The sequence below is a fragment of the Acomys russatus genome, chromosome 13 (assembly GCF_903995435.1).
Source record: "Acomys russatus chromosome 13, mAcoRus1.1, whole genome shotgun sequence".
In the NCBI taxonomy this organism is placed as follows: domain Eukaryota; kingdom Metazoa; phylum Chordata; class Mammalia; order Rodentia; family Muridae; genus Acomys; species Acomys russatus.
Genome location: NC_067149.1, coordinates 50,125,127 through 50,134,876, shown reverse-complemented (window position 1 = coordinate 50,134,876; position 9,750 = coordinate 50,125,127). Strand labels below are relative to the sequence as shown.

At 44.3% G+C, this 9,750-nt stretch overlaps 1 pseudogene; it reads right to left on the bottom strand.

Annotated features, from left to right (window-relative positions):
• Positions 1–229: 229 nt before the first annotated feature.
• LOC127197418 (C-type lectin domain family 4 member A-like) lies at positions 230–3,125 on the bottom strand (annotated as a pseudogene).
• Between the last annotated feature and the right edge of the window lie 6,625 nt (positions 3,126–9,750).

Here is a 9,750-nt window from a genome sequence, read left to right as displayed (position 1 = left end):
ATACACTACATACAAATTGTCAAATATGTTAAGTAATAAAATGTGCTGTAAACATATTGGATCATATATATATATACACATATCCAGACACTGTAACTTACATATATAGAATTTTATTTCTCGATTCCTGTTCAATAGTGCCACAGGGAGATTTAAAAAAAAAAAGAAAAAGAAGAAACAGAATATACCATACAATTGTGTGAGTCAATGAAACCTTAGGGCAAAAGCTATGTGTATGCACAAAAGGGTCACTGTGTAGTCCCTGGTGCATGGAAATTCTTTTAAAGAGGTCATTTCATGAAGGAATAAGTAGATGAACATACAATTATACATATGGGCCAGTGTTTTTATATGTATAATCATTTGCTAACTACCTAAATTCTGTGGACGTCTCTTCTACATGAAGAACTTCCCATATGTCTGTGTGATGCTAGATAACAATTTAGCCCCAAGTGCTTAGGGATATGCAATTCCTAAGTATATTCTCTTCAACTGACAAACTGATCTCTGTTTATTATTACAAAAGTCATCATTCCAGCCCCACCTTCCAGATGGATAATTTAATGCAGCACATTGCTCGTTGTCATTGTTAGGCTCACCTCTGTGCCAGAATCTGAAAGAGAGGAAAGAGCATCAGGGTGTGTCCTACAATGATGCTTGAAAAGAAGAAGCAAGGGTAAGCAAGCCTGAGGCTGGAATTTGTGGAACCCAGATTCAAGTGTGTACAAATCAAACGTTCTCCATCACCCATATCTGACATTTCGGTAGATACCAGAGCCCACCACACTCAATGGTCTCTTAGCTTGTTACTTAACTGTTCTCCCAGCATGCATCCCAGGCACGTCTATTTCTTCATTCCTAGGTCTTGGTGCCAGGGCACAATCAGCCCAGGCTGCTTTTTTATATGCTGAAAGGCTCTCCCTTTATTCCCATGTATTAATATAATTTTCTTCTGTTTTACAACAGAGCTATCTCAGAGACTGGAGAACTAGCTGAAATCTCTGGATAATCTACTTATTTCTATCATCAAGAACAAATTAATCAAAACTATGGATTCCTAGTTTTCTTCTCTGAAAATTGAGAACAACAACCTCACTATGTATTTCTGACAACACATATCAGGAAAGACTATGAGAACATATTAAAATATTAGAGTTTTTAAATAATTTCATAAATATGAGACTCAATATCAGATGGAGGGCTTTTGATACATGAGAATAAATCAGTCACCATCATGACATGAATTTATTTTATAAAGATATAAATGACGGCTGGAGAGGTGGTTCAGATATGAGGAGTGCTTGCTGCGTTTCCAGAAAGCATGAGGGTTCTGACCCATACTGGCAAGGTCATACCACCTGTAAACCCAGCTCTGGGGGAATTCAACACCCACTTATGAGCTCCATAAACCCTATATACACATGGCCAACACTCACAGAGATAAGCATATACGCATATATAAAAATAAATTACATCCTATTTTTGAAATATAAATGAGAGGCTGAAAGCATAATAAAATGCATCTATGTGTTAAGACCTTGGTTGGCTGCCCTGGGTACCTAGCATTCTACACTCTCAAAATTCAATTTCCTCATCTCTACTGGGAACATCAATAATGTGTGTCTCACAAAACTCCTGTAATTAGTAAATAGAAAGTAAAAGTAACTCCATCCCCAGCACTTATGCCAGGAGTGAGCTGTTTTAGTTGCTTAACCAACAGCAGGAACATTCTAAATTCACCTCATGCTACAGGACCCAGGGCTCCTCTAAGTGACTCTAGACTCACGTGGCACTCTCGTTGTAAGGTGTCCGATCAACCCATCGCCATTGTCTGTGACCTTCATCCCGCAGGCCTATAAAATAAGCAGCAGAAGTATCCAGGATCCCGGTGATGAAATCCTAAGAGGGAAGAAAGATACAGCTGTCAGCCTGGGTTGAGCGCTTCTTATTCTGTTATAGAATTTTATAAGATCTTTCGACAGTTATTTTAATGATCCAAATTTTTAGGGTTCAGCTAGGCATGGTCTAGCATGGCTTTAATCCCAACACTCAAGAGGCAGAGGCAGGTAGATCTCTGTGAGTTTGAGACCAGCCTGGTCTATAAAGTGGGTCTGGAACAGCCAGGACTACAAGAGAAACTCTGTCTCAGAAAAAAATTTTAAGAGTTCAACAAGATGTACATAAGCAAATATATAATAATCAAATCCTCTTTCATTTCTCTAGGTCCTTAAGAATTTTTAAATTTTAAATTAATATACAGTTATTTTACCTTTTAGAGGTACAATGTGATGTTTTGATTGATTTTTTTTCTGGTCATACAGAGAAAAGATAAAAAAAAAAAAAAAAAAGGATCAAGGAATAGAACATCCACCCCCACCCACTCCTCAGAAGTCCACATCTTCTCTGGCTGATCAGGACACAAAGTCATCAATCATATTTTCATGACACTGCAAACAGTCTCTGTCCATGATCATAATGAATTATAACCTCAGACTCACTCCCCTCTTTTCTTCACCAACCCCATTCTTAAAAGGAGCGCATAAGAGAATTTTACACATTTAGTCATTGTCCTATCTGATGGAAAGCCTTCTGCCACAGCACTAACATCCAGCAAAACTTCCTCTGTAATCCAGCACTAGGGAGGCAGAGGCAGGCGGATCGCTGTGAGTTCGAGGCCAGCCTGGTCTACAAAGTGAGTCCAGGACAGCCAAGGCTAACACAGAGAGACCTTGTCTCGAAAAACCAAAACAAAAAACAAAAAAATTCCTCTTAGTAAAGCAAAACAGACATCATGGCCAGCCCACACCCGACTCTTTCCCAGGATGCACCTGCTCTTCCCAGCTGTGGATCACTGCCAGATGAGCACCCATACTGGAGCACGTCTCTTCACTCTCACTCCAAGATGCAGAGTCAGGGGAAATGAAGTAGCAGTTGGAACCAAATGGCTCCCAATTCTTTGGGCAACAGCTCCAGACTTTGTCTTTGGGGGGGAATGAACGGTAAGTGCCATGTAATAAAAGTTAATGAGTGATGAGCCCACAGGGAAGCTGAGACACCCAACTTCTCCAGATACAGCAAGGAGTCTCTCACTGCTCAGTTACCAATCAACCCATGTCTACCTCCATTGGTACTAATCTCAGGACCTCATTATGCTACTGGGGTGCATTTAGAAAAGTCCAGAAAAACAGAGTATAAAGAACAACCAGACTCTGGGGATATAATGCAATAGTCTATGTCTCCAAAGAACAGAACTTATCACACTAAGGACCAGAAAATTTCATAATAGACATGTTGTATTTAAATAATACATGTCATTAATCATGGCAGCAATAGTCTAAAAGAGATTTTTTAATTAGTATTAATAGAAATATTGCACAAAAATAATTACAAAGATTTAAAAAATAAATGTAGGGGCTGGAGAGATGGCTCAGAGGTTAAGAGCACTGCCTACTCTTCTAAAGGTCTGAGTTCAATTCCCAGCAACCACATAGTGGCTCATAACCATCTGTAATAAGGTCTGGTGCCCTCTTATGGTATACATACAGGCAAAACACTGTGTATATATGATAAATAAATAATTTTTAAAAATAAATAAATCTAATGCAGAATACCTCAAGAAAGTACACATATGTAAATAAAAATTTAATGTGTGTAAATATAACCCTTTATCACTCTAACAATGTGTTTTTCATTTTATAATTTAAAAAACTAACAAAATGGTCTTTTTTTAAATGTGATGGCTATAGTAGAATGTAGATGACAAAGAAATCAGTTAATTAGAGAAATAAAAGACATAGAACTTGAATTAAATAACAGGCAAAACAGGCAGGAATAAATTAAAAATACAGTCTCCCAGCATGATTACTATTATGCCTATACCAAAAAAAAGGTATAAAATATATGAAAAATAAAGCAAAAAATTGAGAAACACATGGCAGCAGATATATAACACTCTCATTCCCTCAGTTTCCACTGTTGTAGATACACAATTTTCCACCATGCCTCCCACCAACATTTTCATTTTGCTTTCTCCCCACTCCAATGACAGAGGCTATCCCCTACTAAAGTGCAGGCCACACCAGCCAGAACAGTAGACAAACTCAGGCTGAGACTCACTACTGGACCAGAGGCTACATCAGATGCCCAAACTCTAGATAGAGGGCATAACCTTTGATATCCGCTCCTCTCTCTTGGTGCACCCAAGACAATCCCTCCAATAAAATAAGCCTAGGGCTCCCGGGATAGGGGTAAAAAAATGCCCTTGGAAGACTGGAGCTTGGTAATCATGGCCTTAAGGGTTTGGTGTGCTTGTTCAACAATTCCCTGTCCTTGAGGGTTATAAGGAATACCCGTAACATGTTTGATTTGAAGCTGGGCACAGAAGGACTTGAAGGAGGAGCTGGTATACCCAGGTCCATTATCAGTTTTTAAAATTTTGGGTTTAGGGGCCACAGTGAGGCAGTAAAGGACATGGTCAATCACATGTCTTGTGGCTTCTCCTGCATGGAGGGAGGCACAGAGGAATCCACTAAAGGTATCGATAGAGACATGAACATATTTTAGTTTACCAAAGGAGGAAAGGTGAGTGACATCCATTTGCCATATCTCTCCCGGCATAAGACTACGAGGATTGACACCCAAATGTGGTTCAGGGAGGAAGGTAATACAGGACTTTTTAACAATGGTCCGGGCCTGTTCTCTAGTAAGGGAAAACATAAGACGGAGGGTGTGGGCATTAAGATGATGTAGTCGGTGAGCTTCTTGAGCTTGGGCGAGGGGATCAGTTTGGACAGGAAGAGCAGCTCCCAGAAGGGGAGCATGTGTGGCAAGGTACACGCGTGCATTTTGTTCTGTCAGAGGCCCAGGAAGATCTGAGTGTGCGCGAATGTGGCCAAGAAAGAAGGGCTGAGAACTCTTAGAGATGAGTGTTTGTATTTGAGTGAAAAGGGGAGAAGTATTGGTATCAGGCTTTATGAAGGGAACCGTTTCCAGGAGAAGAATGAAGAGGCAACATAAGCACTGTCAGTATAAAGGTTAAAAGGGACATCTGGGAGAAGTTCGAAGGCACGGTGAACTGCCTCAAGTTCCACGAGCTGTGCAGAATGATGAGGGGTTTGTTTTTGAAAAATTTGTCCGTCGATAGAAAGGGCTGCAAGACCTGTGGAAGAACTGTCAGTAAAAACAAGGGAAGCATGAGGGATGGGGTCCGACCGCGTAAGAAGTGGGAAGACAACTGTTTGACGTTGGAGAAATTGGATTAGTTTATCTGCAGGGTAATGGTTATCTATAGAGCCAGAGAAGGAGATGCAGGAAACAGTCCACTCATCAGAGTGTTGTAGAAGCCATTGAACCTGTGAAGCATTGTAGGGTGTAATGATAAAATGGGGGTCTCTTCCAAAGAGTTTAGTAGCAACCTCACGTCCCTGTTGTAGGAGCAAGGCCACAAGGGAAGGGTAGGTAGGAAGAACTTTGGAGGGAGTGGCTGGAAGGTGTAGCCAGAAGAGGGGTTGGTCTTGCCAGAGCAATCCTGTGGGAGAAAAGGGGGAGGGAAATATAAGAAGAAAAAAGGGTCGAGAGGGGTCATAATAACTAATGGACTGTCAGGATATGGCAGCCTCTACCTTGGACAATGCTTTTATAGCTTCTGGTGTTAAAGTTCTAGGGGAAGAGGGGTCTGAATTGCCTCTTAAAATGTCAAAAAGAGGTTTAAGGTCTCCAGTAGCAAGCTTGAGATAAGGGCATAACCAATTAATATCTCCCAACAATTGTTGAAAGTCATTGAGAGTATGAAGAGAGTCTTGTCTAATCTGCACCTTCTGTGAATGGATAAGGGAGGACCCTAGTTCGAACCCCAAAGAGAAAAAGGGTGGTTGCTTTTGTATCTTATCTGGGGCAATTTTAAGCCCTAGGGCAGTCAGATTAAGAACTAGGTCTTGAGCAGCCCCCAATAATTGATTTTCATGGGCCCCTGCCAAAAGGATATCGTCCATATAGTGAATAATGTATAGGTCAGGGTATTTAAGGCGTAAGGGGTCTATGGCCTGGTCTATAAATTTTTGGCAGAGGGTAGGACTGTTGGCCATGCCCTGGGGAAGGACACGCCATTGAAACCTAGGCAAAGGTCCAATTTGATTAACAACAGGAAGACTAAAAGCGAACTGTTTAGAATCTTCAGGGTGTAAGGGAATGCAAAAGAAGCAAACTTTGAGGTCAACAACAAGCTTAAAGTAGCCACGAGGGATGGCCACCGGTGAAGGCAGACCAGGTTGGAGGGCCCCCATGGGGACCATAGTCTTATTAATTTCTCTTAGATCTTGTAGAAGGCGCCAAGAGCCATTTTTCTTTTGAATGACAAAGATAGGGGTATTCCAAGGTGAGGTGGAGGGTTCAATATGACCTGCCTCAAGTTGCTCCTGCACAAGCTTTGATGCGGTGGTCAATTTATGGGAGGGGAGGGGCCACTGATCAATCCAGACCGGGGAATCACTTTTCCAAGTTATTTTGTCAGCCTGGAGTGCAGGAGGATGAGTAGCCCTTATGAAAAATTTTCTTTGAATCCTAGGCCATGGCGATCATTCTTTAGGACAGGAATGATGGGGTCAGGGCGACCTTGTCCAATTTTTCCCAGGCCCTGACCAGGCAATAGGCCCTGGTCTAGGAGCTGGTGAGTGACCACGGGTGAAGGGCTGTAAAGAAAAACTCCCATCTGGGAAATGATATCTCGGCCCCAGAGATTTAAAGGGAGCCCAGGGACAATAAAGGGCTGAACAGCTCCCGAATGACCATCAGGGTCCTCCCAGTGTAGAACCTTGGAACTTTGCAAGGTGTTTGTGGAGACCCCAATGCCCTGAAGGTGAGTTAGGGAAGGCTGACAGGGCCAAGAGGACGGCCAGGAGGCCTGTGACAGGACAGTGGAGTCTGCACCTGAATCTAAAATGCCATCAAAAAATTTGCCATCCAGTTTTAGCTTTAGATGAGGGCGATCTTGAGTAAGTTGCTGTATCCAATAAATTGATGGGGAGGAGAAAGGAGACTGTGGGGAGGGAGACTGTAAGGAGTCTTGTGTGGCGGGGGACCCAAGGGAAGGTAGGGAAAAAGCGCGAGCAATAACTTGTCCGGAGTAAATTGTAAGTGGGCCCTGAGTGGCCGTGGCGAAAAGATACAGGGGATTAGGAAAGGGAGGCTTAAGAACAAGAGGGTAGGTCAAAAGTCCTAAGAGTGTGGAGGATGCGCATCCTAAAATAAGAAGAGGGGAGTCGGAGGGAGGGAGCTCACAGAAGGCCACAGGCAGCGAGAGGGTTCCATCTTCCGGAATTAAAACTGTTGAGGTGGTGGCACAGAGGTCCAGGCCTGGGCTGGGGGAAGGGGGGGCGGACAGAAAGCGAATTGGCAGTGGGGAGAGGGATTAAGGGTGGTGGAAGGCTGGCTGGCAGCGCTGGAGTCTGCTGGATCTGTCCCGTAGCAGGCTGGAATGGAATCGGGCGAGGGGCCCGGGACTGGCCCTCATAGGAGTTTCCCGAAGGCAGGGGAAGAGGGTTACCCATGGCATCCATTCTTGAACGACAAATGTTAGCCCAATGGTGGCCACGATGACAGCGTGGGCAGACAGTTTTAGGAGGGAGCCTAGAAATAGGTCCCATGGGTGTCAGACTCAAGGAGGAATTTTGAGAGCCCTGAGGCATAGCAGTGGGACAAGTCCGAGCAAAATGTCCAGGTTGGCCACAGCGAAAGCAAACCTAGGAACCTGAAAATTGGGACCCCGCCGCAGTGCCCACTGCAAGAATAGCCTTGGTAAATTTTTCAGTAATAGGGTCAACATCTCGGCACAGATGAACCATCTCATCAAGGTCCTTTCCCTTATATTTTCCTCTCAAGGCAGCCTTACAGGCAGCATTAGCATTTTCAAAGGCAAGCTGCATAAGAAGTTTATTTTCAGCTTGGTCTGGACCAAGGAATCTTTCTGCAGCCTCAAGGAGGTGAGCCACAAAATCGCTGAAAGGTTCCTGGGGTCCCTGGAGAATTTTAGTAACAGGGGAAAGAAGTGCCCCAGGGGAAGAGACATTTCTCCAAGCAGCCAAAACTGCAGCGCTAGAAAGCGCCAAGAGGCCAAGGGGGAAGGCTCGTTGTTTTTCATCGGTGGAATATTTGCCTTGGCCCAGTAGTTTATCTAGAGACCATTTTTGAGCAGAAGACCGCCCTTGTTGGTAATTTCTGTGGACGGCATCTCTGCACCAGTCAGCCCAATCAGCTCGCCAAGAGAGAAATTGGCCCCGAGTTAAAACAGATTGGGCGGTGGTGATCCACTCATTAGGAGTGAGGTGTCCGCCCTCCGCCAGGTTATCAAGAAGAGAGAGAGTGAAAGGGGCGTTGGGCCCGTAAGCGCGGACTGCTGTATTTAACTTCTCTAATTTTTTAAAGTTGAGACGCTGGTAGGAGGTGGCCCCGGAAACGTCTTTGTTTATTTTCTCTTCCTCAGCATCAGAAGAGTTGCAAGAGTCTAAATAATCAGAGTTATTTGAACGAACAGAGGAGGCCTGGGAGCGTGTGATAGATGTGGCAGGTACAGGATCTTCGCCTGCAGCCTCAGCCTCTTCGGAGGATGGGGGAGGAGCGAGTGACAGGGAAGGTAAGGCGTGGAACGGAAGGCTGTGAAAGATGAAAATTTAAAGCGAAAGCTGTTTTTGAAGTCGAGCGATTTCAGTGGCATCTTCGAGCTGGGAGTGAAGATGGGCTTTTAGGTTACAAAGGCAAGAAAAATATCGGCAGGAAGGAGATTGATTATAGGGGAAGACAGGAGGCTGCAGTGTATGGGGTGAAGCTGTAGGACGTGGCCACTCTTCAGAATGATCTCCAGCAGCTTTTTCTTCAAGGGCTGTGGCGTCGTCAGGGTTAAGGGAATCTCCAGGATTAACAAAAAGGACAGCAGGGGGCGCAGAAGACTTTGTAGTGGGTGGAGAGGCAGTCTTGGAATTCTTACTGTTAAGAGGGATAACAGGCACGCAGAAAGGGGAATAGCCGCGTTCCATAGAGGAGGCAGGATCTTCATAAGCAGGGAGAGGGAAGAGGAAGGGGGGATAGAGACAGGGCGGGTTTGTTGTTGAGGAGCGACCTGGTCCGAGGTCTGCGCTAAAGAGGGCAAGGGGTTGGGCTGGGAACTATTAGGGGGCATATTGATCAGGGTGAAAGAGGACCGTTGAATAGAAGAACAAGAGGAGGCACGAGAAGATTGGCAAAAGGGTGGGAGGGACTCACGCAGGCATAATTCAACAACAGAAAGAAGTTGTTTTTGGCCACTATTGTTTTCAGCCGATTCAATTACATCTCTAATAAGCCCCCAGTAAGAGAATACACTGTGTTTGAGTGCATCATTGCCTTCTTTTTCAATTAAGGCGTTTAGTTCCCTGCCCACCTTTTGCCATTTTTTAGAGTGAATAGTAGGACCATCAATCATAAACCATGGACACATATCAGCAATAAAAACAAATACTGCACCAAGTTTTTCTTTTTAACCCTAATGCCTCTCTCTCTCTGAGTTTCCTTTAAGTCCTTAACCAATCGGACTTCCTTGGACATAGAATGACCCATTCTTGAGAAAATGTGGATGGATGACTCGCCTAATAACAAGACCAGCCGGGCGCGCAGGATGAGTTATGAAAAACCAAGCGGTATCCCTTAATCCATCCGGGGGTGATCCGTGCCTCGGCCCCACGTCGGGTGCCACTGTTCCCGACCTGCGGGTTCAGTTATTTG